The following is a 15,448-nucleotide window of genomic DNA, read 5'->3' on the forward strand; positions in this document are numbered from 1 at the left end:
CCTCAGGGCTGGGGTCCTGACAAGCAGGGGAGGGCTTATCCCCTGGCTTTAGAGAGGGTACCTTCATGTCTGAGGCCACAGCGAAACCATCCAACTCGGTATCAATGACCGGGACATCAGTATCTATGCCCGATACAGTAGCACCATCAGAGTGGCCACCCTGATCAGCATGGGAGGCTTTAGTTGGGGGAACATCTGTCAATGACTCAGTGGACTCACGAATGCGTTTGTTGGAGGACCGTTTAGGGCTATGTACCTCAGCCTGTACAAGTTCGGATGGAATCACAGAAGTATTCTTGGGCATATTCTTGGAGGTACTAACTGAGGTGTCTTCTCGATCAGTGGTTTCCACCAAAGTTGCAAATTTATTGCTGACAGGCACCGAGAGAATCTGCATCCTATCAGACGTGTTGGAGGTTGACCGAGTACCCCGACTCTCACGTCGTTGAGAATTCTGTTCATCACCACCAGAATTGCGGCCTGACTGGACGGACCGTGATAGAACTGAAGCAAAGGAAACTCCAGGTCGTATATACATAGACATAACTCGGTGTTTAGCTTCCTTAAAGGTGATCCTTTCACGAGTCCGCAAAGACAAAACCTCACACTCAAATTTGTATTTGTCACAAGCTTTGGAGGTAGCTGCATGGCCACCTCCACAATTGACACAGGTCTCTGTACCAGAACAATCTATATCTTCATGGGAAATTCCACATGTAGCACATATCGCAGGAAGGCCCTGCAACAATCGTCGACAGTATTTGCTAACGTGGCCAAACTTTTGACAATGAAAACAGCGTCTTGGACTGGGTATATACAGCTTCACCTTTAAGGACAACCAGGCAACCTTAATGGAAGAGGGAAGCTGAGTGACCTCAAACGTTAACAAAATGGAGGGCGTGGGCAGAAGGACACCATCAATTTTCTTATGAAATCTTTCCACTTTGATGACTCCATGTACCTTCATTTCCTCAAGAAGCTTTGCTTCTGAGTACCTAAGCAGCTCTCTAGAGTAGATTACCCCACGAGATTGGTTGAATGTGGGATGCGGCAAGCATGTAACTGGAGCCCCAGATACCTCAGATAGAGAACAGAGTCTGTCTTTCTCCTCTGGGGAGGTAACCTCCACAAGCAGGCTCCCATCGTGCTGTGGCAAAATTTTTGGCTCCCTGCCACATGTCTTAACGATTGTTCTATGGACTTCAAAAATGTCCAGTTCTGCCACTTTGACACCCTCTACTGCCCGGATCACCAAATACTGAGCAAAGTGGGCTTGTTCATAAAAGCCTGGCAAGACCTCACGCGGGGATGTAATTGGGCCAGACTTTAAGTGGCCCAGATGTTCCTCATATTTATTGTTTGTTTTATTTTCCATTAAAATTTAATAACTTCATTCCCCCACTCCTCCACCCACCACGGAGCCCAACAAGGGGAGGTCTTATGCCAGGGACAATGCCACTGGCGACCCCAGAGGTAGCAGGGAAGTATACGCAGGTAACCACCGGGGAACCCGAACAAGGGTGACTCCAGGAAGGTAGGAGCCACCAGGCCCCCCAGTGCCCACTTGACCCTAGCCAACGCATGACCAGCCGATTGACCTGGTCGGGCCCAACCAGGCCACCCGTCTTGCCAGAATAAGGGACCAAAGAGGTGTATTGCTAGCTGCAGGGCGCAGCATACACAGCGTCGCTCAACCTCCAGGACTCCCGTCTCCCAGCATTACGGGACGCCACGCACGGCAAACACGTGGGGAGGCAACTGTCCTGCCCTAGATGGCAAATGGGCAGGGACTAACATCACCAGCAGGCCTCCTCCACCAGTGATGCAGGGGGCGCTTGGTCCACGCAGCTGACAAATACCGAACCCTACAAAGGTAGGCATGCCTCCAAAGTAGGTGGCACCGCCAACCATGCTTCAAGCCCCGCCACCACGTCAAGGTGACCCCCTGCAGCGGGGGGAGGAGAGAGGAGGCATGCAGTGCTTCTGGGGAACAGGACGCGACCCACGATGGGCTTTACGTTTCTTGACCGACTGAAGGGGAGTGGCAGGGTGGGAGGGGTGTGGCTGAGAATGGGAAGGATGCGACACGGGCACAGAAGTAGATGACGACTTAGGGGGGTAGAGGAAAGAGAGGTGGAAGTAGAGGAACCAAGAACTGAAAAGGAATATGATAACGGAATAGAGGTGGATGAAGAAGGACAAGAGGTGGATGAAGAAGGGCAAGAGGTGGTTGAGAAACGGACAAAGGTTGGGCCGCAGAAAGAGAACAAGAAGGCTGTAAAGAAAACGAGGGAGAGGACGAAGAAGTGGCAAAGACATCTGAGGTTGCAACAGAAGAAAAGAGACGATAGGCTATGGCAGTAGCATCTGTATAGCCTTGACGTCGTGCTTCCCGGTGAGCTTCAGCCCGGTGGACTCCATTGGACAGTTGGATTCGGAGAACCTCACATTCAGATTTGTACGAAGGGCAACAACGATCAGTGGCGGTATGCTCACCAGGACAGTAGTGATGATCCAAGGGGCATTCATCATCTTTATGATCTGAAGATGAAAAAAGGTGGCACATAGGAGTGGATCTGCAAAATTCAGGGGGTGTCCAAACTTCCAGCAAGCACGGCATTGACGAAGGACTGGGGGAGATTCTTTAACGTTTAGCTTGAGACCACCAAGCATAACAGTGGTAGGTAAGGTACGGCTGTTGAAACAGATTTTTGCAATATTTATAGAATAGCGGCGGCGATGTGTAGGAGGAAGCAAGTAACACTGTACCGTAACAACTTTACGACCCTGGAGTTCTAAAATCTCCTGGATAAGAGGAGAACACTCTGGCCACTGACGGTCACCAAGACCGACGTAAGTGGGGAACATTTTTTGTTACGATAATCGGTGTACCGGCAGGACTAAGTAAACTGGTCATGGCAATCGCCTGTTCTTTGGACTGAACTGTTACAATACGAGAGCCATCTGGACGAGATGTAAATTGGACATCTTTGCCCACCTGCTTCAATAGGCAACACTGAAAAAGAAGGGCATCACCTGCTAGAGGGGCAGTTGAGGGAATGTCAAAAAACTTGGTCCAGGTCTGGGGCCAAACAAAGCTTGGAATTTGTCATGTTCTGTTTGCTTAGGAAATGGGAGTAGAGATGGACGAGGACGAGAGATACGCGTGGAAAAGGTAGAAGAGGTAAGAGGAAGACAAGGTTCTAGAGTAATAATAGAGGAGGAGCTAGTAGGGGAGGACTGGGCAGAAATTGGAGGAGAAGATGATGAAGGAGGTGAGGAGGAGGAGGAAAGAGGCGGAAAAGTGGAGGTAGTGGGTGGGACGTCTGAAAGAGAATCCGAGGTTGTTACCTGGGTCAGGTCGGCGGTGGAACCGTGGAAGGGGGATCTAATATCCAAATCCATAATGGTATATGAAACAGGAAAGGCTCATCATGACGGTTGAAAAAGGAAGGACATTACGGGCGAAACCCCGAGTCTAGAGGCCCGGCCAATGACCCCATTGGGGGTCAAACTCCAGTGTGTGCCCCTTACCCTACCCTGGAAGGGATAGCGACGCTGCACCAGAGAACAAAGGTTCCCTGCTCCGCAAAGGGTCACTGGCCAATGACCGAAAGTCCCGCTGCTGAGCCACAGCACCCCCGGAACCGACAGCCGCAGCCCAGCAGCGGTCCGCCTCCACAGAGGGTCCCTCTGAAGAGGTCTGCACAATGGGGTGGTGCCGAACCACCATGACCCCTACCACTGGCCGAGACAATAGCCCAAGGGCACACCCAGTCCTTCCTGGTACAACTTGTGCATGGTCAATGATGAGAATTTTGATGAATGTGGAAAATTCCATGCCATTTAAAGCCAAATGATAGCATAGAGAGAGACAGGAGAAAACGAAAGAAGAAGTGATAGAAAAAGAAAAGTGCCTTGCAAAATTAGTTGAGGCAACGACTGGGGCCCAAGGAGGGGGGAGAGGGGAGAGCAGAATGGATTTGGAGGCCATCTTGCAACCAGGCCTTCACGTCTGTGGGGGGAATGAGTGTACCCTGCTAGAGCTCCCCACACATCAAGCCCCAGTCGATGTCCCCGAAGTCCCCCACAACGCCAACGAGCAAGGGAACGGGGGATCTGCCAAGTCTTAATATTCGGCTCTTTCCCAAGTGTTTGTTTTGGGTAGCATGTATAAATTTGCCATGATTAATTTTCCTTCAGATGTGTTAATCTCCAATGCAATCAGTTCTGCTTGAGGGCATATCTATTTTTATTTCTCAGACTTGTAGATTTTTCTTTGTTAAGATTATAATTCCTTCTCCTTTTCTTAAATTTTTGTCTCTTCTCCATATACTGTGTTCCTCTAAGTTTAGGGTATCGTTTGATATCTTTAGGGTTAATTTTGTTTCAGTTAGGCAAATAATATGTGGTTCCTTTTGTTTGGTATAGTCTTCCATCTCTAATAATTTAGACACAATTCCATCTACATTTGAGTACATCAACTGTATCATCTTGTTTACATACTTGCCATAAATTGAGTCTACTACCTTCCTTCCTTTTATTCCCTCTTGGTTATATACCACTTTCGTACCTGCAATCCAATTACTTTGTAAAATAAATTTTCTCTTCCTCTGATCTTTCCTCGTTCTCTGTTTTTGCCTCATCCCTCTTCTCCTTTAGTATTCCCAATTTCTTTTGAGTTAGGCATAATTTTATCCATACTTTTTTTTTTTTTAATTCCTCTTTTTCCGATTTTGTTTGCAGCTTTTAGTATTTCCTCCATACCGTTCACTCTCTGGAAGGCTAGTTTGAGGGGACTCGACTTATTTCTCTCATATTTCCCTAGCTTTCTGAGTTCCTTTATGTCTTTATCACAGATTTCCTCTGATACTTCCATCAGTATGCTCATTACATTTACCATCTCCTTTTTGTCTCTCGATTTTTTTTTTTCTTCTTCATCTATACCAGAGATTACTATAGATTTGTTGATATCTGCTGAATTCTTGGCCAATTTGTGGTAATTTTTTTTTAGTTCAGTCGTTTCCTTTCTAATGTTTTTTTTTTTTTCTTCGACTCTTGTTACTAAGTCTTTCCTTACTTTCACCATTTCAGCATACGTAGTTTCCACATCATCTTTGCAACTTTGCATCACTTCATTCACTTGGGTTATCTTCACTTCAATAACACTGTTTTAGTCTATCAGACCGCTTACCTAGGCCTAACTGTCTCTGTATCATTTCTGAACTCCTCCATAATACAGCTGTCCTTGCCATTTCACTAATCCTCCTTCAAAGTGAACCCACCTCAACTGACTTCATCTATTTTTGTATCTTTTTTGTTTAATTCCTTTACTGATTTTCATTTTCTTCCTTCTGCATGCATAATTGCGTCTTAACTTCATCAATTTCATTCTGAAAAGCCTTCTCCAGTTTATTCACCTTTTCTGCTAGTTTGTTCTGTTTTTATTTCAACCAGTTCCTCATAGAAATCATAATCCTGTTTTCTACCTTTATCCCTTAGCTCCTTCTGTAGTAACCGTACTGAACTTAAATTAATCACTGGTCTGGCCAATATTTGATCTCAGACCCTCGCGCATCATAGGCACACACATTACCACTGAGCCAAATAGGGATCCCCGCATTGCCTCTAAGCAACGCGGGTTTATGTACACCCAATTAGATCACTTTTCTCCCCTTGGTGATTAATTTGGTCAGTTTCAGACACACGTGGCAGCGTAGCATTGGACGCCACGCAGACCACACAGTACAGCTCACCCCCAGGATGTAAGGACTAAGACGCTGTCAACAAGATCATTGCCCTCTAAGCCTCGCCTCACATCCCACCGCAGACACCTATGTAATGACCAGACTGAACCGAACAAATAAATCACTGGTCTGACCGAGACTTCATCTCAGGCCCTCGTGCTGAAGCACGCATGATACCACTGAGCCAAAGAGAGGATCCCCATTTTGCCTCTAAGCAACGCGAGCTTTCACACATCCCTTTATACTTCCATATTCACTTTACTAAAGACGGTGCTCATCTTGTGGTATTACTTAGAAAGGTTCTACTTACAAGCATGGATCTCCTTGCTAATCGCCTGCTGGTGATAGACGACACAGCTGATGCACTGATCAGCACATTCTTGCACTACGTAGATGTATTCTGTTATTTGGACAACACTTTTCCTTATACTTGCTCTTCTATATTAGAACAGCATTTAGTTTAACCTAATACAGAGCTTGACTCATACAGAGATACTATTTAGGTGCGACCAGTTGTGGCCAAGGCTGGCCAGTGCGGAGCGAGGACACAGACATGTTGACACTGACGCTGCCTCTATGTGTGTGTGTGTGTGTGTGAGAGAGAGAGAGAGAGAGAGAGAGAGAGAGAGAGAGAGAGAGAGAGAGAGATTCTTATTTATCAGCATATTACACTTTTATAGCAGCTGCCATGCATGGGTTATCTGGTCTACAGCATCATCTTGAATTTGGGTCTCTCTTCCTTTGTTTTTGTTATTGAAAGGAACAATTTGTGGACTCCTGGCCTTTGGTTCCTTCTTCCCTGCATTTTTAAAAATCATCATGGTCTTGTGCATTGTTACCTAATTGTTGTTACCTAATTGTTGTTACCTAATTGTTGTTACCTAATTGTATTCTTACAAGAATGAGTAAAGCTGGTACTGTCCCGTGTATTAAACCCTTTTTATCATTCATATCCTTACATTTTATGAATAGTTTTGGCACACACTAGTTCATTCGCTAGTGCATTACACTGATCAGTTCCATATTTGGGAAACTGAACTTCCCTACGTCTTTATCGCCTCTCTTTTTATTTAGTTTCTTGCAATGCCCTCTTGCTGATGCTTCACCATAGGTTATATACTCATTTATGTCTATTTTCTCTTACCCTGAGATGGATTTAAATATCATAATCATGTCTCCTCTTTTCCTTCTCTCCTGTAGTGTTCCTTGATTCAGTTTTTGTAGTCTTTCTTCGTAGCTTAGATCCCTTAAGCTTGGTACCCATCTTGTAGCTGCCGTTTGTGCTTTTTCAATCTTATCTATATACGTGCTTTTTGAGATGAAGATTCCAGACTACTGATGCATACTCCAGGGTTGATCTGATGAATGATCTCTCTCTCAGCATGTCTTCATTTATATATGTGAATGTTATTCTCATATTAGGGGGAGGCGGTGGCTCAATCGGTTGAGAGGTGGCCTGCGGTCTTACCAGGCCCAGGTTCAAATCCTCGTTGGGGCAGGGAACAGTTTAAGGATTTGAATTTCATAAAAGGCAGACTTTACCGATCTACCAGAAGACCCGCCGACATGTCGTAAAAATACCCCCGCTAATACCAATACACCAGTCCTGGTATGAGACAGCCCTAGCATGTATGGACGGTGGGTGTTAGCGCCGAAGTGGTGACATGTAGAGGTGTATGGTATGTAGGAAGACTACTGGGCCTTGGGAGCAGGCTGTGAAGCCTATGCCCAGAGTAGAGCACACACACACACACACACCCACAAAAAAAAAAGCAGTGTACAGTATACATGTTTCGTACCTTCTCACCGATGTGGTCAGCCAGACATAGTCTGTTGTTAATAATCAATCCTAGGTCCTTCTCCCTTTCTGATATGTGTAGGTTTGAACTTCCTAATGTATAATCCCAGTCCGGTATTTTTTCACTTTTACCGAACTTAATTACATTACAGTTGCCAACACTGACCCATTTCTGCCCAGTGTCCTCAATATAGGACGGAACTGCACACTTTCAAAAGTTAATAAAGTAGGGAACCCCGAGGTAGGGACCTATGAGCTTCACGACAATGAGCCGACAGGCAGAGGGCGGTACTCCTAGCACCCTTCCAGCAAAACTCCTCACACAGGAAATCTGGGAGCTGATGGGTTAAACGCCATTTGCCATTTATTGCTCCATTCATGAAGTTTATTTTCTTCTTGTAGCTCTCTGCAAGAATCTGTGTAATTTTCCTTTGTATTTTTACATAATCAGCGACCATATTTAGATAGCTTCCATTTCCAGTGTCGCTGTCTGTGTCATTTATATATACTAAAAACATAATTGCTGCCAGCACTGAGCCCTGTGGAACTCCGTTAGTCACTTCCCTCCATTATGAGTAATTTCCCCTTATTTCCCTTTTTCTGAGAAAAACCCGCATCAAACAGTACAGATTGCCTTGGATTCCTCTTTGATGGAACAGTTTCCATAAAAGTCTTTGGTGCAGTACTCTGTCAAAAGCTTTCTTCAAATCTAAACGGATACTGTCCACCCATTTTTCTCTTTTCTGTAATGTTCTGTAACTGTATCATAGTAGCTTAAATGATTAATAACACATGATTTTCCCTTTCTAAAACCAAACTGTCTTTCCTTTATGATACTGTGTTCTCCTAGATGGTTTACCCAAACTTTACTTATCAGCTTTTCTAGTATCTTACTCACTCACTGGTCAGTAATACTGGTTGATAGTAAGTGGATTTTGTCTGTTCCTTTTTTTGAATAGGGGAACAATTTTTGCATTCTTCCATGTATCAGGTACTTTACCGTAACATAAGGATTTCTTGAATATTAAATGTAATGGTTTGCTTAACTCTTCCGCACGTTTATGTAGCACCCAACCTGAAATTTCATCAGGACCATTTGCTTTTCCTTTGTCTAATTTACTTAACTCTTCCTGTACTTCTTTTTCTGATATTTGTACATCTGGTGATATGTGTGGGCATGCATGTTTCATATCTTTTTCAAAATTATTTTCTTCTGTAAAAACAGATTGGAAGTTTTTCTTTAGTGCTTCACAAATATCTTTCTCCTGTGTATAGATGATCCCCTCGTCCGTAATGGTTTTGCATCAGATGTAGCTGTAAAATAACTTAGGTTGATCACTACTCTTATTTATAATGTCTTCGTCAAACTGTCATTGAGCTTCTTTCCTTATCTTTGTATAATCATTTCTTGTTTGTTTATAGTTCTTTTATGCTTTCTCACCATTGTGTCGTCTGTATCTATTCCACTGAAAATCTCTTTTTCTTTTGATTTTCTGCATTCTTTATATAACCATTTCTATATTTGAGGGATGTAATATAAACTCCTATTTCATAAAATTAACAGAATTCTCTATATATTACATTTAAATCTTGTCCTCTAATCTTTTCCCAACCTGTTTCTAAGAAGTACGTCTTTAGGTCATGGTAGTTGCTCTTTTTGTTTGGGCTCTTTTGGTAACTCATTACGGTTAACTATGTCATATGTAGTCCCGAAGTTGCAATTTAATAGTGCATTGTCGGTTTTACTGAATGTAAGGTGCTACATTATATTGTCAGTATCATTTTCTTGCCTAGTAAATATAAGATCTAGTACTGATGGATCATCAAGTCCTTTTTCTGGTGTTTTCCTTTACATGCTGTGTTAGGAAAAACTGCTGCACAAGATATAGGAGCTTTTGATCCAAACAGCTTTCATGACTTCTTCCTGAGTACTCTAATTTATATTTGTATTGAAATCTCAGGTTCATATAATTCTTTCTTTCCATTCTACGTAATAGTGCACCTAAACTCTGAAATGTACTTTCTGCTGGATCATCATATTCGCCCCTCTCCCAGGGGTTTGTTTTGGCTGGTATGTATTAATTTTCCAAGATTAATTTCCCTTCAAATGTGTTAATTTCTTCTGCAATCAGTTCTGCTTGTGAGGGTATATCTTGTTCTGTTTCCTTGACTTGTAGGATTTTCTTTGTTAAGATTATAATTCCTTCTCCTTTTCTTAAATTTCTGTCTCTTCATACATTGTATTCCTCTACGTTTATGGTATCGTTTGATGCCTTTGGGGTTAACTTTGTTTCAGTTACACAGAAAATATGTGGTTCCTTTTCTTCGGTATAGTCTTTCATCTCTAATAATTTAGACACCATTCCATCTACATTTGAGTACATCATCTTATTCATCTTGTTTAAAAACTTGCCATAGCTTGAGTCTACTACCTTCCTTCTTGTTATTCCCTGTGGTTATGTACCACTTTCGTACCTGCAATCCAAGTGTTTTGTAAAAAAAAATTTACCCTTTTCTTCCTCTGAGCTTTCCCAATTCTTTGTTTTTGCTTCCTCTCGCTTCTCCTTAAGTATTCCCGATTCCTCCTGAGTTAGGCATTCTTTTATTGATACTTTTTTAAAAACTACTCTTTTCCTGTTAGTTTGCATTTTTTTGTTTCCTCCACAGTGTTCACACTGTGGGAGGTTGCTTTCAGCGGCGTTGATGTATTTCTCTCATATTTCACTAGCCTTTTGTGATCCTCTATGTCTTTATCACAAATTTCCTCTGATACTTCCTTCAATATGTTCATTATATTTACTATTTGCTTTTTGTTTCGAAAATTTGTTTCTTATTTCTTCTTCATCCATACCAGTAATTACTATATATTTGCCGATATATCCTGAATCTTTGACCAGTTTTGGGTTGTTTTTAATTATTTCTTTCACTTCCTGAAACAGACAGTCCCCTCCCGCAGGGTAAGGCTGTTGTTCCCAGACGATTGTACCGCAACACCTGCCGAGCTGTTTACATGGTTTGTAGGCCTACAAACAAACCATCCAGAACTTGAACCACTTTTTAAGGAAGGTAGGATCAAACCATACTCACTGTTAAGAATGACACCCTTAGTTATGACCAGCTAATTACTGAAGGGTATGATGACATCATTATGGTCCCCAGTGTGCAACAACAAACACACACTGTCATAATTCATAATGTACCATGCTATATGAATGTGGCTTTGATGGCCACACCGGAGAATTTCCTGTCACTTAAGCGCAGGACTGTAGGCACTGCCTCTCGCCCTCAGTTGATTGGGGTCGTGGTAGAAGTGCCGAAAGAAGTATACATTGCTGGGATTGGTAGGTTTAAATGTGAACTTCATGTACCAGAACCGGTAATGTGTCGTAAATGCTGCCGTTGGGGACACCGGGAGTGGTGCTGTAGGTCAGCACCTAGATGCAAATATTGTGCTGGCAAGCACAACTCTATGGTCTGCTACCAGAAAATTCAGGATGGTACTGTTATTCCACCACATTGCTGCAACTGCGGGGGTGACCATAATGCAAACTCCCATAAATGCCCAAATAAACCTGTACCACAGAGAGTGCAAGACCCAAACCCCCAGACTACCTCTGTTAGACCTAAATTAATCTTTCGACCAGCACCTCCACCCCAGCACAACCCCTGGACCATGGGTGCACCAGCAGCTACTACATTTCCACCACTGCCTAGTCCCTTGCCAGCTCAACGGCAGGTAAACACTCCAACACCAGCACCAACACAAACCCATACTGCTCCAGTACCACATCTGCATGCTGGCCAACCTGTCTCGCCTCCACCTGCACCTGCTGCCCCTACAACCACCAGTAATGGTGAGGGTATGGATGACGCCATGAAACAAGTACTTGCAAGACTTGATGTGATATCCGAGCTGCTTGACCAAACCATCAAAAGATTAACAGCCACTGAACAGAACGTTATACAGCTTCAGCAGAAGGTATCAGACTTAGAACATCCCCATGCCCAGCAAAATGAAGAAGACGTCTCCCCTACAACGGAGGACAATACAGACATTACTGTAGCAGCCAACATCTCATTACCAGAGGACGAAATGGATACTGAAGGAGATGACGCAAGTGGCCTAGAGGAGTCAACACCTGGGCCGCATGACCAACAGGACAGCTACACCACAGCCACGGCCACAAGAACAAAAGGGAGGAGGAAGAAGACACACAATAACAGGAAAAAGCCTGTCTTAAACCGTAATGATGGGGACCTGTTGCACCTGTTTGAAACCTTGGCACAAGAAGTGGCTGGCATAAAAAGACATCTAAGCAATGAGAATCCCCCACATAATGGAACATAAGTTAATGAAAACAGTAACCTGGAATGTAAATGGACTCGAGACGAGATTTACAGACCTCCATGCATATGTGTTAAATAATTCACCATCCTTAATTTGTTTACAGGAAGTTGGGACGGAGGTGCCAGACCTGAAGGGATATGTACCTTACACTTTGGGTTGTAGAGATGGCAGCACCAGAGGATAAACAACATATGTAAGGCAGGGGTCACCAATAACATTTGAGGAAATGGGTATCACTGATGGTATTGAGTACATAACTGTTTCATTGCATAATAGGGGTGAAAAAATATTTTTTGTTAATGTTTATGTGCATGCTGGGGCTCTCTCAGTATCCAATTTTCAAAATTATATTTTAGAGGAGCCCACAGTTCTAATGGGGGATTTTAATGCACGACACAGAGAACTAGGTAGCCACCTCACTACCAATGCTAATGGGGTTGGATGGAAAACATTCCTTGACACAACAGATACAGCTGTCCTTACGGGGGAAAATGCTCCTACACACGTTCAGGGAGGGAGATTAGATTATGTGGTTACACTTAATATGCCCACTTATATTGTAGAAACCCATCTAGTCAGGAACTTGTTGAGTGATCATTTCGCCTTGGAGACAACTATTCCCATATGTACAAGGGCCCCTGTAACAAGAAAGAAGCTGGATGTCCCTGCTGCAAGACTGCCTCGACTTTGCACCCACGTGGATGAATGGTATTGTATGATGAAGCACTCCTTCTCTGATGCAGACACGCTCTACCAGGGTCTCGTTGACACCATTGAAGAATTTGTGATGGACAGTAGGCCTTCCCAGCATCCCGGTAATTCTTGCCGTAAGACCTATGCAAGAGATCCAGTCATCATAAACTGTCAGCAGACCCTGGCAACATACCAAAAGCGCTGGCAACAAAATCCAGGTGACAATCAAGCCCGTGAAGCCATGGTTGTTGTGGCACGCCGCCTGACTGAACTTAGGAAGCAAATGCGGAAAAAGTATTGGAATGACCTCCTAGAGAATGTGAGAAAGACAAAGTCCCTTCAAGAGGTATGGCACCACGTGAATAAGGCCAGAGGCAAGACTAGGCGCCAAGTGAGTACCCCTGACCCAGAAACTAAGGCTCAAGAGCTCATAATTCAATGGAGGGAAGCCTCTTCACTCTCTGGACTGCCTGACTCTCACCAGACAGAACTCTCCTGTCACAGACAACGTAGGGTGGACCTCGTACAACACAATGTCACACTTGAGGATGATACGTGCGTACCCTTTACCCAAGATGAACTTTTGTATGCAGTAAAAAGGGGAAAGTCAACAGCCCTGGGTGCGGATGGACTTACGTACAAAGTGTTAAACTCCCTGTTAACTGTGAAGGACAATAACCCCATATTAGACTTATTTAACCTTTCATTCGAATCAGGTAAATTGCCCTCAGGTTGGAAGGCTGCCATGATTGTCCCCATCCCGAAAGGTGATGGTACCTTTCGTCCCATCTCCCTTACGAGTTGTTTGTGCAAGATGATGGAAAGGGTAGTGCTAAATAGGTTGCTATATAAAATTGGAAACAAGTTTTCAGAGAACATACATGGATTCAAAAAGGGACACTCGACAAGTGACTGTTTTGTAAAATGTCTAAGTAATATTCAGTCAACTTGTAGAGCTTTCATAGACCTGAAGGGTGCTTTTGATAGAGCTAATAAAGAAATTATTATGGAGGAACTGATTGTCAAAGGTGTTAAGGGTAAATTGTTGGGGTGGATAAGAGATTACTTGTACAATAGGAAGGCACAGGTATGGTTCCAGAGTGCTATTTCTACAGAAGAAATGTTTGACTTAGGAACACCGCAAGGTGGTGTTCTGAGCCCAACTCTCTTTAATGTTTTGATGGACAAGATAGCTAGACACCCCTTTCCACAGGGTACTGAGGTTATTATTTATGCTGATGACATATTAATACAGTGCAAATCACCTAGGCTTTTATCCATTGCTTTGGAAGAATTAAATGAGCTTTGTATTCAGATGGGCCTAGTTATTAATGAAAGAAAGACAAAATTTCAAACAAAACACAGAGTCTGTCGTTCACCTAGGATTAATGGTGTACCCATAGCAAGAGTTCCTACCTATAAGTATTTGGGTGTGAATATTAGCTACAAAAAGTCTGTACAATCAGTGACTAGGGTGAGGGACCTTTGTCTACCTAGGCTGGCCCCACTAAGGGTATTGGCAAATAGAGGCCATGGAGTTGGTGTTGGTGTACTTAGAATGTTTTATATTTCAGTAATTCGATCATTGATTGATTATGCAGCCATTGTTTTAGTTCAGTTTAGTGTAACACAGCTTAAACCCTTAGAAATAATACAAAATGAGGCTATGAGAATAATATTAGGTTGTCCCAGAACTGCAAAGATAGAAGTCCTGAGAGCAGAACTGGGACTACCTAGCATTGTCTCAAGGATCCAAGAAATTGCTTGTCGTTCATCTAGCCGTTTAATAAGTAATGGATCCACCTCTTTCACACAGACATTGACATCTTTGTACAACAATCCTAGGACTCCTGCTACCTCATATATAAGAAGGATAGTATTAGTGTTAAGACAGATAGGCATTATGGAGGCAACCTTAGGAGTACTGAAATCCCCTAGACAGGCCACTTGGAGGCCTCAACGTGTTAGTCTGGATATCCAGAACTTTTCTTCTCCCAAAAGTGGCTGGGCTCCTCAAATATTAAAGAATATGTTCTTGATGAAATTGTCAAACTACCCACATACACAGACTGTACACCCGCGAATCAAAGTTTCGGTACCCCCGTTGATGGAAGGAAGTGGAAGTCAGAGTAAGAGAGAGGGCAGGTGAACGGACAACCGTGAGTGGTACTTTGGAACTGAGCTACGAGGCGAATAGTGAGAAACCTAATGACAATGGATTCGAAACATTTCCATGCTATTCACCTGCAAAACATTATGCGTTCGTAACATACATACTGTAACATATAACATAGACTACTGTGTTATCATGGTGTCCTGTGATACTGACCCATCTGTTTCGGATCCTCATCACACAAATAAAGCACCGAGCCAGTTGTATATAAGTTGCAACTTGTCAATATAACTGCAGTCATAATTTTTGTGAATGTTATCCCTGGATTGTCTATAGCTATAATAAAGAATGATTGTGAATTTAATGTTGATTTTCACAGTAGTTGTGCGGATGGTTATAACTGTGGCAATTATTTTATGTGGACGACTAAACCACATTGTGATGGACGGCGGAGAACATTCGCCAATAATATACTATAACCAGATGAAATTAGATGCAAACAACACAAAATATTATGAGACAACGATGACACAGCTGTGGTATCCTGCTCCGCCTTGTTATCAAGGCCTTAACTGTGGCTTCACCTCATACGTGCATTATTTTCCTTCAGTTTCTGCCTCTTTTATTACTCTTACTTCCCGGTATCCTCTTACTGCGAGTCGTCATATTCCTTGGAGGGTTTCTTGTCGTCCGGTCCTATAACCCGTACTGTATTACATTATTCCTCGCATCATCACTCCCAGACAAAC

This window comes from Coenobita brevimanus, chromosome 95, assembly GCF_032717465.1.
Source record: "Coenobita brevimanus isolate Jiangsu-jjx chromosome 95, ASM3271746v2, whole genome shotgun sequence".
Taxonomy (NCBI): domain Eukaryota; kingdom Metazoa; phylum Arthropoda; class Malacostraca; order Decapoda; family Coenobitidae; genus Coenobita; species Coenobita brevimanus.